Source organism: Gorilla gorilla, chromosome 12, assembly GCF_029281585.2.
Source record: "Gorilla gorilla gorilla isolate KB3781 chromosome 12, NHGRI_mGorGor1-v2.1_pri, whole genome shotgun sequence".
In the NCBI taxonomy this organism is placed as follows: domain Eukaryota; kingdom Metazoa; phylum Chordata; class Mammalia; order Primates; family Hominidae; genus Gorilla; species Gorilla gorilla.
Window position 1 is genome coordinate 22,246,139 of NC_073236.2, and position 15,877 is coordinate 22,262,015.

Here is a 15,877-nt window from a genome sequence, read left to right on the forward strand (position 1 = left end):
CACTGTCATTGTATATGTAGCAATGCTGCCCCAGAGACCTTTGGGTAACTTATCAATATGCAGATACCTGAGCTGATTGAATCAGGTCCTAGAGACAATAAGCCTGGGGATCTGAATTTAAAATAAAATCTCCCCATTGCCTGGCCTTTGTCCAAGCTGAATACTATGCAAATAAGAGTTTGAGAACCGATCCTCCATGAGGCAGGGCAGCTTGTTGCAGAAGCCACACTAGGCCTGCAGGTCCTGGGAGCCCCTCCCACTCAGAGGGTCTGAATGGCCACCCTTTCTCCTGAGGTTAGCAGCCCCCCCGGTCTGGTCAGAAGGCTTCTCTCTCACCATGCTCACTGCCTTAGCCAGCTTCTCAGAATCCTTCAGGGGAGTTCAGAGGCAGTTAGACCATCTTATCCCAAACTCATTGAGTTCTGTACATTAATTGTGTACAGCTTTTGGTACATCAAAAAATAGCAAATAAATAAAGATTGTCCTATCACATGAGAGGACGAATGGAGACTTTCTTTCTTTCTTTCTTTTTTTTTTTTTTTTTTTGAGACAGAGTCTCGCTCTGCCGCCCAGGCTGGGGTGCAGTGGCGCGATCTCGGCTCACTGCAAGCTCCGCCTCCTGGGTTCATGCCATTCTCGTGTCTCAGCCTCCCCAGCATCTGGGACTACAGGCAGCACACTGCCACGCCCGGCTAATTTTTGTATTTTTAGTAGAGACGGGGTTTCACTGTGTTGGCCAGGATGGTCTCAATCTCCTGACCTTGTGATCCACCCGCCTCAGCCTCCCAAAGTGCTGGGATTACAGGAGTGAGAAATGGAGACTTTCTAAGTAGGGTAAGAGGGAAATGAAGCATGAGGACCAAGAGCCTGGCCTTCCCTCAGACCACGGAGAAGGTGCTCACTGCAAGGACAGTGTCAGCTTCCAGCCTGCCAGCTTCTCTCTTCCTGGGAGTCAGCCAGATCTCGATTGATGCAGAGGAAACATCTCTTTTCAGATGATGCATTTCTTTCAATGCCAAGGGTGGACCTGTGCCCAGAAAACATTCTCCAGATTGCAACTACAATCCTGGAATTTCAGCCTCAGATTCACGCCTTTGATAACTGCTCTACTTCTGTGTTAGAGAATGGATACACGCCAAGTGTTCACTGCCTATCATTTCACTCCATGCCCATAAATTTATACAAATAAAAGAGAAAGAAAGAGAATATCATCCAGAGGAGAAAAATATTAATTTTAATCATCTATTTTTAAAAACAGCAGCTCTATTGATATAAAACTCACATACCAGACAATTCACCCTCTTTAACTACGCAATTCAAAGTTTTTTAGTGTATTCACATAGATATGCAACCAATACCACAATCAATTTTATAGCATTTTTGTCACCCCAAAAGAAACCTTATACCCACTAGCAGTCACTACCCATTTTGCCTACACCCCCAACCCTAGGCAACCACAGCCTGACATTCTGCTTATTCTGGAAATTTCACATCATTTGAGTCATACAATGCCTGGTCTTGTGTAGCTGGCTTCCTTCACTCAGAACAGTATTTTCAAGATTGATGCGTATTGTATCATGCATCAGTACTTCATTTATTCATAGCCAAATAATATTCACTACATTTTATTTACCTATTCATTAATGGATGGATGTTCAGGCTGTTTCCTCTTTGGGGCTATTATGAATAATCCTGCCATAAACGATGAACATTTGTGTCCCCTTTTATTTCTCCTGGTATACACCTAGGAGTGAAATTGCTGGTCACATTGTAACACTATGTGTAACATTTTGAAGACTTGCAGGATTGTTTTCCAAAGTGGCTTCACCCTATTACATCTCACCAACAGTGTCCGAGGGTTCCCATTTCTCTACATTCTCACCAAGAGGTATTAATATCAGTGTTTATTATGTCAGCCATCCTCATAGGAATGATGCACTTGCTTATTCTGGCCTTAATTTGAATTTCTCTGGTGGCGAAAGCTGTTGAGCATCGTCTCGTGTCACTGGACATTTGCACATCTTCTGTGAAGAAGTTTCCATTCGAATCACTTGCCCATTTTTAATTTGTGTTGTCTTTTTTATTCTTGAGTTGCAAGGGTCCTTTTAATATTCTAGACACAAGTTCACTACTAGATATGTAACTTTTCAAAACTTATCTGCCAATCCCTGGCTCACCTTTTTAATTCGTGGAATGGCAATAAAATGCCAGTTAGTGCTTCAAAAGACACTTTCTTGATGGTGTTTTCTGGAGCACAAAGATTTGAAGTTTGAAGATGTCAAATTCATCCACTCTTTTTTTGTTATTGCTTATGATTTTGGTGTGTCACATCTCAGAAATGACTACCTAATCAAGGTCGTAACAACTTACGGCTGTTTCTTCTGAAAGTTTTATCATGTTGTGTCTACATTTACCTATCTGTTCCATTTTGAGTTAATTTTGTGTATCATGTGAGGTGGGGGTTCACATGAATTCTTTTGTACCATTTGTGGAAAAGACTCTGATTTCCCACGTTGAATTTTCTTGGCATCAGCCTCAAAATTCAATTGACCATGAACGTCTGGGTTTATTTCTGCATTTCCGATTTTATCTCGCTGATGTGGGTGTTTCACCTTATGTCTGCACCACATTGTCTTGAATACTGTAGCTTTGTCACAAGTTTCGAAGTGGGGAACTGTGAGCCCCCTAATTTTGCTCTTCTTTTTCAAGATTATGTTGGCTATTTTAGATTCCTTGATTTTTCCACTTAAAGTTTAGGATCAGTTTATGAATTTCTGCAAAGAAGTCAGCTTGGCTTTTGTTAGGTATCACATTCAATCTATACCTCAGTGTGGGGATTATTGCCATCTAACCAATTTTAAGTTTTAATTCTTATCCATAAATATGGGAAAGCTTTACATTCATTTAGATCATTTTAAATTTTTAAGCAATATTTTGTAGTTTTCAGAGTATAAGTTTATACATCTTTTGTTAAATTTATTCCTAAATATGCTATTCTTTTTGACGGTATTGCAAATGAAATTGTTTTCCTAAATTTCAATTTTGGATTGTTTATTATAAGAGTATAGAAATACAGTTATTTTTTATATTGAGTGTGTTTCCCAGAACTTGCTGAATTTGTTACTTCTAATAGTTATTTTGTGGATTGTTTAGGAATTTTTGTATATGAGATCATGACATCTGCAAACTGAGGTAGTTTAATCTTCTTTTCCACTCTAGAGGTTTTTTATTTTTTTATTTTTCTAGACTAATTGCCCTGGGCGGGACCTATAGTATATTAGTAAACAAGAAGGTGAGAGTGGACATCTTGGGTCTTGCTCCTGATCTTAGGTGGATAGCAACCAATCTTTCACCATTAAATATGATGTTAGCCATGGAGCTTTCTAATAGATGCATTTTATCAGAGTGAAACTTTCTTCTATTCCTAGTTTGTTGTGAGTTTCTTTCTTTTTGTTATGAGGTGATGTTGAGTTCTGTTATATGCTTTTTCTGTATATCTGGAAATTATCATGTGGTTTTATTATTTGTTCTGTTTATATGGTATAATAAATTAATTGATTTTTGGATGTTAAAGCAACCTTGCATTCCTGGGATAAGCCCAATTTTGCCACAGTATAGAATCCTCTTTCTATGTCACTGGACTTAGCTTGCTCATATTTTTTGAGGATTTTTGCATGTGTGTTCATGGAGAATGTGGGTCTGTGGTTGTATTTTCTTGTGATGTCTTTCTGGTTTGGGTAACAAGGCAATACAGGTCCTATGAAATGGCTTGGGAAATGATGCCTTTTCTTTGACTTTTGAGAAAATATGTGAATAATTTGTACAGATTCTTTTCTAAGTATTTAGTAGAATTCGTCGGTGAAGTCATCCAGTTCTGTGTATTTCTTTCTGTGTATTTTTTATTTTCTATAAAAATTTTTTGTTGTAGTAAAATACATGTAACATAAATTTACCACCTAATTATTTTAAGTGTACAGTTCAGTAGTGTTGAGAATACTTACCTTGTCATAAAACAAATCTCCAGAACTCTTCATCTAGCAACACTGAAACTCAATACCATTTAAACAATATTTTCGCATTCCCTCTATCCTCAGCCCCTGACATCCACCATTCTGCTTTCCATCTCTATGGATTTGACTCCTCTAAGTACTTTGTGTAAGTGGAATTATATAGAATTTGTTATTTTGTGACTGGCTGATTTCACTTAGCATCATGTCCTCAAGGTTCATCTATGTTGTAGCATATGTTAGCATTTCCTCCCTTTTTAAGGCTGAATAACGTACCATTGTGTGGATGGACAAAAACACGTTCATCCATCCATCCATCCATCCATCCATCCATTCATCCATCCATCCATCCATCCATGTATCCATCCATTCATCCATCCAACCATCCATCTATCCATCCATCCATCCATCCATCCATCCATCCATCCATCCATCCATCCAACGATCTATCCATCCATCCATGCATCCATCCACTAATCCATCCATTCATCCATCCATGCATCCATCCATCCATCCATCCATCCATCCATCCATCCATCCATCCATCCATGCATGCATCCGTCCATTGATCCATCCATCCATCCATCCATGCCTCCATCCATCCATCCATCCATCCATCCATCCATCCATCCATGCATCCATGGAGACTTGGGTTGCTTCCACCTCTTGGCTATTGTGGAACAGGCTGCCATGAACATGGGTGTACAAATATCTCTTCAAGATCCTGCTTTTGATTCTTTCGTGCATATACTCAAAAGTGGAATTGTTGGAACATATGGTAACTTAGTGTCTAATTTTTTGAGGAAGAGCCATACAGTTTTCCACAGCAGCTGCCTTATTTCATATTCCCACCAACAATGTACAAGTGTTTGAATTTCTCCACATCCTGGCCAACAGTTTTCTTTCTAGGATTTTCTTTGTTTCTTTTGTATTCTATTGTTTTGTTTAATAGTAGCCATTCTAATGGGTGTGAGGTGGTATATCATTGTTTCAATTTACATTTTTCTAATAATTAGAAACACTGGGCATCTCTTCAGGTGCTTGTTGGTTATTTGTATTTCTTTGGAGAAATATCTATTCAAGTCTTTTGCTCATTTTTAATTTGTTCCTTTTGTAGTTATTTTGTAGGAGATTTTTAATATATTTTTGATATTAACCCCTTATCAGTTATTTGATTTGTAAATATTTTCTCCCATTGTGTATGTTGCCTTTTCATTCTGTTGATTACATCCTTTGATGCATAGAAGTTTCTAATTTTGATGTAGTCCCATTTGTCTATTTGAACTTTTGTTTTCTGTGTCTGTGGTGTGATAATCAAGAAATCATTGCCAAACCTATTGTTATGAAGCTTTTCCCCTATGTTTTCTTCCAAGAATTTTATAGTTTTAGGTCTTACATGACATACAATATGAAGCACGTTTCTATATGCTTATCTGCCATTTGTGTATCTTCTTTGGTGTGGTGCCTGTTAAGATCTTTGGCATATTTTTTAACTGGCTTGTTTTCTTATTGTTGAGTTCAAGAGTTCTTTGTGTATTTGTAATAACAGTTCGTTATCAGGTATAACTTTTGCAAATATTTTCTCGCAGTCTGTTTAAGAGTTCTTTGTGTATTTTTAATAACAGTTCTTTATTAGGTATGTCTTTTGCAAATATTTTCTCTCAGTCTGTGTCTTGTCTTCTCATTCTCTTGAAATTGTCTTTTGCAGAAAATAAGTTCTTCATTTTAACAAAGTCCAATTAATTCATTCTTTCATGGATCATGGCTTTGGTGTTTCATCTAAAAACACATCATCCTACCTGAGATCATCTAGATGTTTCTCTTATGATATAGCCTAGGAGTTTTATACTTTTGCATCTTACATTTAGGTCTGTGATCTATTTTGAGTTAGTTTTTATGATGAGTGTAAGGTGTGTGTTTAGATTCATGTTTTTTGCATGTGGATTTCCAGTTATTTCAGAACCGTTTGTTGAAAGGGTTATCTTTACTCCATTGCATTGTCTTTGTTTGTTTGTCAAAGATCAACTGGCTGCATTGACATGGGTCTGTTTCTGGGCTCCCTATTCTGTTCCATTGATCTACATGCCAATGGGTTTTTTGCAGTAAAGACATATCTGATAAAGGGTTGTTATTAAAAATATACAGATTATGGGTCTATTTTTCACCAGTATCGCACTGTCTTGATTATTGTAGGATTACAGTCTTAAAGCTGGGTAGTAATACTCCTTCAGCTTTGTTCTTCTCTTTCAATATTATGTAGGCTTCTCTGAGTCTTTTGCCTCTCCATATAAACTTTAGAATCAATTTTTAAATCTCCACAAAATAAGTTTCTGGGATTTTGATTTGAATTACATTGAATCTAGAGATTAAATTGTGAAGAACTGACATTTTGAAAATATTGAGTCATCCTGGCCATGAACATGGAGTATTTCTCCCTTTATTTAGTTCTTCTTTGATTTCTTTCAACAGAGCTGTAGATCTTGTACATATTTTGTTGGACTTATATCTAAGTATTTCACTTTTTAAGTTGCTAGTGTAAATGTTATTTTGTTTTTAATTTCAAATTTCACTTGTTCATTGCTAGCATTTGGGAAAGCAATTTACTTTTGCCTGTTAACCTTATATCCTTTAATCTTGCTGTAGTTAATTAGTTATATTAGTTCCAGGAGTTTGTTGTTGTTGTTGTTGTTTCTTATTTGAATTTAGTTCAAGAAATTTAAAAACAATTTTTGAGATTTCTTTTTGACTCATGCATTATTTTAATGTCCTGTTTAATCTCCATATATTTTGTGATTTTCCAGTTATCTTTCTGTTATTTATTTCTAGTTTAATTCTACTGTGGCCTAAGAGCTGACACTGTATGGTTTATATGATTTTTACTTTGTTAGGGTGTGTTTTATGGCTCAGAATGTGCTTTGTTTTCGTGAATGTTCCCTATGAGTTGGGAAGAATGTGTATTCTTAATTATGTTCTTGCTGATGTTCTGTCTGCTGGATCTGTCCATTTCTGATAGAAGGGGCGCTGAAGTCTTCAACTATGAGAGTGAATTCATCTGTTTCTCTTTGCAGTTGTATCAGCTTTTGCCTCATATTTTAACACTGCGTTTTTGGGTGCATATCTGTTAAAGATTGCCATGTCTCTTGGGAGAATTGGCCACTCTATCATTATGTAATTCTCTTCTTTATCCCTGATGACTTTTCTTGCTTTGAAATCTGCTTTGTTTGAAATTAATATAGCTACCTTTGCTTTATTTGAATTAGTGTTAGCATGACATAGTTTCCATCCATTTACTTTTAATCCACATTTTTTAATATTTAAAGTTGGCTTCTTGTAGATTACATATATTTGTGTCTTATTTTTTGATCCACTGTGACAATCTCCATCTTTTAATTGGTGCGTTTAAACTATCGACTTTCAAAGTGATTATTGATAAAGGTAGATTAATATCTACCATATTGGCACCTGTTTTCTATATCTTGCACTTGCTCTTGTTTGTATTTTTGTCTTTCACTCTTTTTTCTGCCTTTTGTAGTTATAGCTGATAATTTTATATGATTGTTTTCTCACCTTTCTTAGCATATCAGTAACTCCCCCTTTTAAACCTTTTAAAGTGATTGTCCTAGAGTTTGCAATACACATCTACAACGAATCCAATCCCACTTTCAAAGAACGTTATACCACTTCACATGTTGTGTGATAAAATATTTGTTGTTCCTCCCTTGCATTCATTCCATTATATCTGTCATTCATTTCACTTATACATAGGCACACGTAAGTGTGTACATGCATGCGTATAGCTTATGTGTACATGCACACATATGTAGACACACATAAGATATAATAAGCATACTTAATTAAAGACCTTGCTGCTATTACACACACATAAGATATATCATAAGCATACTTAATTGAAGATCTTGCTGCTATTATTTACCACCGACTATCATCTTCCAGATCAGTTAAAAACAAGAAAAAATAAGTTTTTACTTTATGTTAACTTATTTCTTTCTTCATAACTCATCTTTCCTGTGTGATCTGAGTCTCTGCCTTCTCTTTAAAGAACTTTTGTAACATCTTTTACTAGGCAGATTGACTGATAATAAATTATCTCCATTTTTTATTGTTTTGATTTATTTCTCCTTCAACTTTGAAAGATAATTTTGGCTGGGCATGGTGGCTCATGCCTATAATCCAAGCACTTTGGGAGGCTGAGGTGGGCAGATCACTTGAGGTCAGGAGTTTGGGATCAGCCCGGCCAACATGGTGAAACCCTGTGTCTACTAAAAATATGAAAATTAGCCAGGTGTGGTGGTGGGTGCCTGTAATCCCAACTACTCAGGAAGCTGAGGCATGAAAATCACTTGAACCCAGGAGGCAGAAGTTACAGTAAGCTGAGATTGTGCCACTGCACTCCAGCCTGTGCAACAGAGTGAAACTGTCTCAAAAAGAAAAAAAAAAAAAAGATAATTTTGCAGGGTACAGAATTGTAGGTTGGTGGTCTTTTTCTCTTAGCACTAAATATTTTACCTTACTCTCCTCTTGCTTGTTTAATTTCTGCTTAAAAAGTCAGATGTAATTCTTATATTTGTTGGTTTATAGGTATGGTCTTTCTCCTCATCTCTCCCTGGCTACATTCTGGATTTTTAAAAAATGTTCAAATTTCTGTTGTTGGAAAATAAAATGCATAGATTTTTCATTATTATTATTATTTTGTATTTATCCTACTTGGTGATCTCTGAAATTCCAAGAAATGAGGCTTTGTGTCTGGTATTAATTTGTGGGACATTTCCAGTCATTATTGTTTCAAGTTCTTTCTTTCTTTCTTTCTTTCTTTCTTTCTTTCTTTCTTTCTTTCTTTCTTTCTCTCTCTTTCTTCTTTCTTTCTTTCTTTTTTCTTTCTTTCTTTTCTTTCTTTCTTTTTTTCTTTTTTCTTTCTTTCTTTCTTTTCTTCTTTCTTTCTTCTTTCTTTCTTTCTTTCTTTCTTTCTTTCTTTCTTTCTTTCTTTCTTTCTTTCTCTCTGCTCTCCTCTCCTCTCCTCTCCTCTCCTCTCCTCTCCTCTTCTCTTCCCTTCTCTTCTCTTCTTTTCTCTTTCTTCCTCTCTCTCTCTCTCCCCTCAGTTCTTCTGTTCTTTTTCTCCTTCTGGTAGTCCCACTACAAGTATGTTTCATCTTTTGTAGTCACCCCATACTTCTTGAATATTGTTCTGTTTTTTCAGCCTTTATTGTATTGGCTCTTCAGTTTGGGAAGTTACCATCGATACGTCCTTCATCTCAGATATCCTTTCCTCAGGGGTGTCCAGTTTACCAATACACCCATCAAAGGCATTCTTCAGTTCTGTTGCTGTGTTTTCCATCTCTAGCATTTACTGTTGGTTCTTTCTTAGGGTTTCTGTCTCTACTCCCATTGCACACCTGGTGTCGCATGCTGTCTCCTTCCTCTATTAGAGCCTGTAGCATATTTGTACTTACAGTCTTAAATTCTTAGTCTGATAATTCCGATATTACTGCCATGTCTGGTTCTGATGCTAGCTCTATTTCTTGAAACTGTATGTGCATTTTTAAGCACGCTTTATAATGTTTTTCATAGGCAGGCTTTGTGTGCTCAATGAGAAGAATTGGTTTTAGCAGGCTTTTAGGAATGTGGTGCTAAGGTGTGGGGGGAGGCAAAGTGTTATAGAATCCTGCGATTTGGTCCCAGTTGTTTAGCGACCCTGTGTCTCTGGACTGTTAACTTCACAAGTGCTTCTCAGTTCCTGCTGTTTTACATGGGACAGGATAGCGAGAGTGGGCTGGAGGAGAGCATTTTCCTCCTCGTATGTGGAAAGCCAGGGCAGGCTGAAATTGGGTAGTTCTCTTCCCTCAAGGAAGCTGAACTCTGACAAAACCCCAACATTTTAGGATCTGGATTGAGTATTTTCCTTCTCCTATGTGGAAAGCTAGGGCAGGCTGAAGTTGGGTATTTCTCTTCCCTCACATAAGTTAAACGCCAATAAAACTCCAGCATTTTATGCTCTGGTTGGATGTTTTCTCCTGAGGACAGGCCTTTTTGAGAACTAAGTAATTTGGTAGATTTCAAAATAGTTCCTTTTTTCCTCCTCTTGCTGGAAGCATAACAGTTTTTTTCTGCAGTATTTTCTTGGGGAACCTGGTTAGCTCTTGCAGGTAAAACTCACAAGAGTGAGGTGGGCTTCCTGGTACTGGGTCCCTTTGGAGTTATTTATAACTCTCAGACTCATCCACTCTGGGCCTCTAGTAATCCATCAGTTGAAGTTCAGTTTCTTCTACTCTGACACTGTTTCCCACAGCAGTTTCTCATCCCAAATCTCTCCTCTAGCAAGCTGTGCCTCCCGGCTTACACACAACTGTCTCTCCAATTTCAGGGGGAGTGGTTGGCACTGTGTGCTCATCCACTTACAGAATCAAAAATACTTCTGGAGTTTTTAATCTGTTTCGCTTTTTACTTGTTAGGTCAGAGTGGTGACTTCTGTGTTCCTTACATGTGAAACTGGAACTAACTTTAATTTTTAAAAGGCAGTTTCTGTGCATCTGATAGTCTCAGTTTCTGATTTTTCCTTTTGTCACTCGACTTTGCTGTCCCACTGTCTTCAGGCCTGCATTGCTTCTGATGAGAAGTCATGTGTTCATCTCACCTGGAATCCCTTTGTGTGACAACTGATCTTTCTCTTTGTTGCTTTCAGGATCAGTCTTTTTCCTTTTAAAAGCATTTTAATGATGACATGTCTGTTTGCCAATGTCTTTGCCTTTATCCTAGCTCATGGAGCTAGATAGATATGTGTAGATAACAATTTTTCATAAATTTGGGGAAGTTTCATGGTTTTTCTAGTCATTTTTCTGCTTTATCTCTTTTTCTTGTATTCTCAGGACACATATACTGGTGCTCTGAATGGTTCTACATGCCTCTGAGGTTTTCTTCCTTTTTTTAATTTGCTATTCTCTCCATTTCTCAGATTGCTGAATCCCTGTATATCTGTTTTTATGTTTGCAGACTCTTCTGCCAACTCAAATCTGTTGAGCTCTTTGGTACATATTTGTATTAATTATCATACTTTCCTTGTTCAGAACATCCATTTAGTTTTACTAAAATTGATATTCTCTACTCAATGAGCTATTACCATGATAGATTCCTTTACTTCCTTAAGCATATTTTCCTCTAGTTCTTTGATCATATTTACAATGGCTGCTTTGCAGTACTTGCCTACTGAATCCAACATCATGGCCTCTCACAGGCAAGTACTGTGACTCACTTTTCTCCCTGCCTCAGGGTCACACTTACCTGTTTCTTTTCCTGACTCATAATTTTTTTAAAAAACTGAACATTTTAGGTAAGATATTATACCAGCTCTAGACACTAATCTCCTAGCACTATTTCTGAGGCTTGTTTTGTTGTTTGTTTGTTTGTTTTTTTAGTGACTTTGCTGGACTATTTTAATGAACTCTATTTCCACACAGTATGAGGTTTCTGATGTCAACCCCACAAAGGCAGCACTGGACAAGGGCAGTCTCCCTGGGGTGATGGTGGATTTAGCAGGGCTGTCTCTGTCTCTGTCCCTGACATCTCTATGCAGAATTCTGTCTCTTTGGTATTGCACCCAGCTGTCAGACTTTTACTCATTGCTGGCTATGTTTTAGTTTTTTTCCCCCCTACTCCCTGGTACATAAGTTGCTCCATAATTTGATAAAATTAAATTCAGGAAGGGAAAGTTTTAAGCCAGTATTTTTAAGGTTCATTTGAACTCTGAGAGGGCTCTCTTAGCTGTCTCGTTTTCTGGTTCTGTCTGGTAAACTAGCTAGCTTATGTTTAGCTTGTTCTGATGGAGCATGGGCCCTTTGCCCACCACCACAATCTTCCTTATTTTCAAGAGATTCTTTTGGTTTCAACACACTATTTTGAACACTGTGTTTTGAAGTTAATTCTACTAGGGGAGAGCTTTGGCAACCTTCATTTTTGTGGACTAAATTTTCCCCAAGCAAAGTCTCTGAAGTAGCTTCTGGTCTTCTTCTCTTTTCTCTTCAAGTGTGGAAATTCAACTATGTGAGCCTGATCTGGGGCCCTCGTATTCTCAGCCTGGCATGCCTGGGGCAGAGACACTGCCCTCTGAGTGGGGGCTGGGTGTAAGAGGGGAATCTCAAACTATTGGTTACTTCCCCTCAACAAGGACTCAGCTTCTGCACCTCAGAGGTGGTGGGGCTGGGAAATGCTGGCTACCTGCCCTTCCTCATACAGTCAATGCAGACTGACAGCCAAGGAGAGAGAAGGCCCTGTCTTCCTGGCCACTGGAAATGGAGCTCTGGGAAGCTGACCAGGAGAGAGGAGGTCATGGGACCATTTAGGGCCTCAAATGTCACAGACTCTCACTGCTCTTAAGATTTCATTGAAATTGTGAATGAATGTACCTTCATTTGCTTAATCCCCTTAAAACAATTTGTGGAGACATTATTGTTTTTTAAAATAATTTTTACCAGTTTTGGTTGTTTTGCTGGGAAATGGATTCTTGGAGCTCCTCAAATTACCATTCTAGAAGTGTCTTAAAGGTTTCTTCATGCTCCTCTAATTAATAATAAATAATTCCAGGTATTCCTTATGGGGAGGGGATAGAGAGCAAAAATGAAGTGGTTATATGACCCAGAGCATGAGAACTCCTGAGGATATAGATTAATCAGGGAGAAGGTTCTAGAAGGCCAGAAGCTCAACTTGGCACCCTACAATTCCCTGTAGCATTGCCAGTGGGAAGTGAGCAGACTGGGGAACACGCCTCCAAGGTTTTAGAGCATAAACCACGGCGTACATTGTGGTCCAATGGAGGGGAGGGCCACAGTATCCTAACTCCTGTCATCCATGAGAGTCAAGAATAGAAACACTATGCAGCTCCCCAGGCCTGGAATGGAATGCCAGTCCCGACATGAATAACAGCCGGGCAAGCCTGCATGGAAGATCAAAGGAGCTGCTCAGTTTTCTGCATAGATCATAGTGCCAGGCTCTGGTGTGAGACTCATAGGATCATGAAGGAGTAAAGGAAGAAAGAAAAAAAGAGGCTGGCCATGGTGGTTCATGCTTATAATCCCAGCACTTGGAGGGGCCAAGGCAGATGGACCACCTGAGGTCAGGAGTTCGAGACCAGACTGGCCAACATGGTGAAACCCTGCCTCTACTAAAAATACTAAAATTAGTTGGGCATGGTGGTGCATGCCTGTAATCCCAGTTACTTGGGAGGCTGAGGCAGGAGAATGTTTGAGCTCAGGAGGAGGAGGTTGCAGTGAGCAGAGATCATGCCATTGCACTCCAGCCTGGGGAACAGCAAGACTTCATCTCAAAAAAAGGAAAAAAGAAAGAAAGAGAAAAGGAAAAAGAAAAAAAATGAGAAGGAAGAAGGAGGAACCAGACATGCAGAGTTTCACAGCCTTGAGTCCTGACTGGACTCAGGAGGGCCATGTGACTGAGAGGAAAAGGTGTCAAGTCTCAGGGATGCTGGGACCTCTGGCTCTGCCTGGCTGGCTTCATTATAGACCAGGTAAGAAGAATCTGGTTTCATTGCTATTGGCGATCCTTTAAGGGACTCCTCATCTCTTCAAGAAAAGGCTGTTCTTATCCATGCACCTAAGCCAGAGAGGGCCCCAGCTGTGGGCAGGATGACCCCAGAGGAGAGTGAACTCCAGGGCCAGCCTTGCTGAAGCCAAGGGGTGCTCCAGGAGAGCAGGTAGAGGAGTCCGACAGATGGGAGGCTGCGTCTGCAGCAGTGCCAAACCCTCCTCCCAGGCAGAACCACAAGCGCGCCCATCCGCAGCCTGCAGGTGAGGTACTCATGCCCTGCTGAAGACACAGTGACCAGAAGACGACAAGGAGGGATGGTGAGTGGAGTGGGCACTGCAGCACGGGCATGCAGGAAAGGAGGCGTTCCTTCCAGTCCCAGCGCGTGTGGCTCTTTCCAAGTCAGCTGAGTGCTTGAGGCAGGGAAGGGAGCTCTAAAAGATGCCCAGCACTGAGTGTATGTTCAGCTTCCTCTGGGAGATGCATGTTTTCACCAACCCATGGAGCTGATGACTCAGGGCTACCTCCACTGTGAAGCTGGTGTTCTCAGAAGCACAAAGTGCGGAGGGCAGTGGGGCTGATGATGCTGGTCTTCTTGGATTAGTGGCCTGGGGGCTCCCTATGGAAAACATTCTGATCATGGCACGCCTAACATTGGGGCTGGTCACTCTCTGTAGGGCTGACAGGGCTGTCCCTGCAGTGTGGGGTGTTTAGAAGCATTTCTGGCCTCTGCCCACTGCGTGCAACAGCAACCCTTTCACAAACACAAGGGTTATGATAACCATTAATGTCTTCAGACATTGCCCGATGACCTCTGGAGGGTACAAGTGCCCCCAGCTGAGAAACAACACTTAATTAGAGTGTGTTGTTGACACACATTTACACACCTTTCCCAACACCTTGTTCAGGATTAGAGGTGTGGATTACAGTAAATAAATTAATGTGCCAGTGAATGTGATAAAGACAGTTGGGAACAGTCAAATAGCTCCATCAGTTCCCAGGTTTAGCAGAAACGCTGGGTGAAAACAATAATTAGAAAGGGTGTTGAAATGGAAATTCTAGATCACTGTGTATTCCAATGCAAAGTGTTAGACTAGCAGGAAGACATTTTTAAGGTAAAAGACATAAAAATGTTTAGAGCAGGAGTGGGCGGTGGCCGCCTGTGCAGCAATGGCCAAGATCAAGGCCTAAGACCCTCAAGGGAAGAAAAGGAGCTGCTGAAACAGCTGGACAACCTGAGGGTGGAGCTGTCCCAGCTGCGCGTCACTGAAGTGACAGGCGGCACAGCCTCCAGGCTGTCTAAGATCCGAGTCATCCACAAATCCATTGCCCGTGTTCTTATGGTTAACCAGACAAAACCTCAGGAAATTCTACAAGGGCAAGAAGTACCAGCCCCTGGACCTGCAGCCTAAGAAGACACACACCATGCGCCAATGTCTCAACAAGCACGAGGAGAACCTGAAGGCCAAGAAGCAGCAGTGGAAGGAGCAGCTGTGCCCGCTGAGGAAGTAGGAAGGAGAGGCTGTCCCCGCTGAGGAAGTAGGAAGGAGCGGCTTTCCCCGCTGAGGAAGTAGGAAGGAGAGTCTGTCCCCACTGAGGAAGCAGGAAGGAGAGGCTGTCCCCGCTGAGGAAGCAGGAAGGAGTGGCTGTCCCCGCTGAGGAAGTACACGATCAAGGCCTGAGTGGTGTATTGTCAATAAAGCACAGCTGGCTGAGAAACAAAAAAAATGTTTAGAGCATTTTGTCATTCCTCAGTGGAGGGTGTAACTGTAAGGCATGTTCCATTCTTTGGAGAGAGCTGTGCTGTCAATTCCACCTACCACATGGTTCTACCTCCCAACCCTGAGAGCAGTGAGAGGGGCTGGAGCAGATGACCCATGAGGGTTTTTGTAGAAGATTTCTCTGGAGGTCTGCGCAGTGAGTCCCATCTAGGGGAGAGGTGGGGATGTGACACCTCCTGAGACTAAGTACAATGGACTCAGGGACACCGTCAAAGGTGATGATCAAGAGATCCGAGGGTGTCGTAAGTTCTGCCTCTGCCTGAAGAAAGGCTACAGGACAAATCCTCTTTACCTCTTGGCAAAGAAGAGAGGCTTTGATAATGCCATCCACAGGGGTTAATACAGAGCCTTGGATAATCTGGGGGCGATGGATTGCATCTGAGCCATCTCTGAGAGATCGCAGGGTGAAAGTCTGATTGAGGTAGTTCAATATGCGTGAGGGTTACCCCTGAACTAGATACAGGCACCCCCAAGGGTGCTTGGGGTTGCCCTAGATTCACCCAGGTGGGGCAGGGGGATGTTCCAGAAGAGATGGGCTTCCAG

General features: G+C 40.4%; 1 pseudogene; it reads left to right on the top strand.

Annotated features, from left to right (window-relative positions):
• The first annotated feature begins 14,723 nt into the window (after nucleotides 1-14,723).
• Nucleotides 14,724-15,235, top strand: LOC115933322 (large ribosomal subunit protein uL29-like; annotated as a pseudogene).
• The last annotated feature ends 642 nt before the right edge of the window (nucleotides 15,236-15,877 follow it).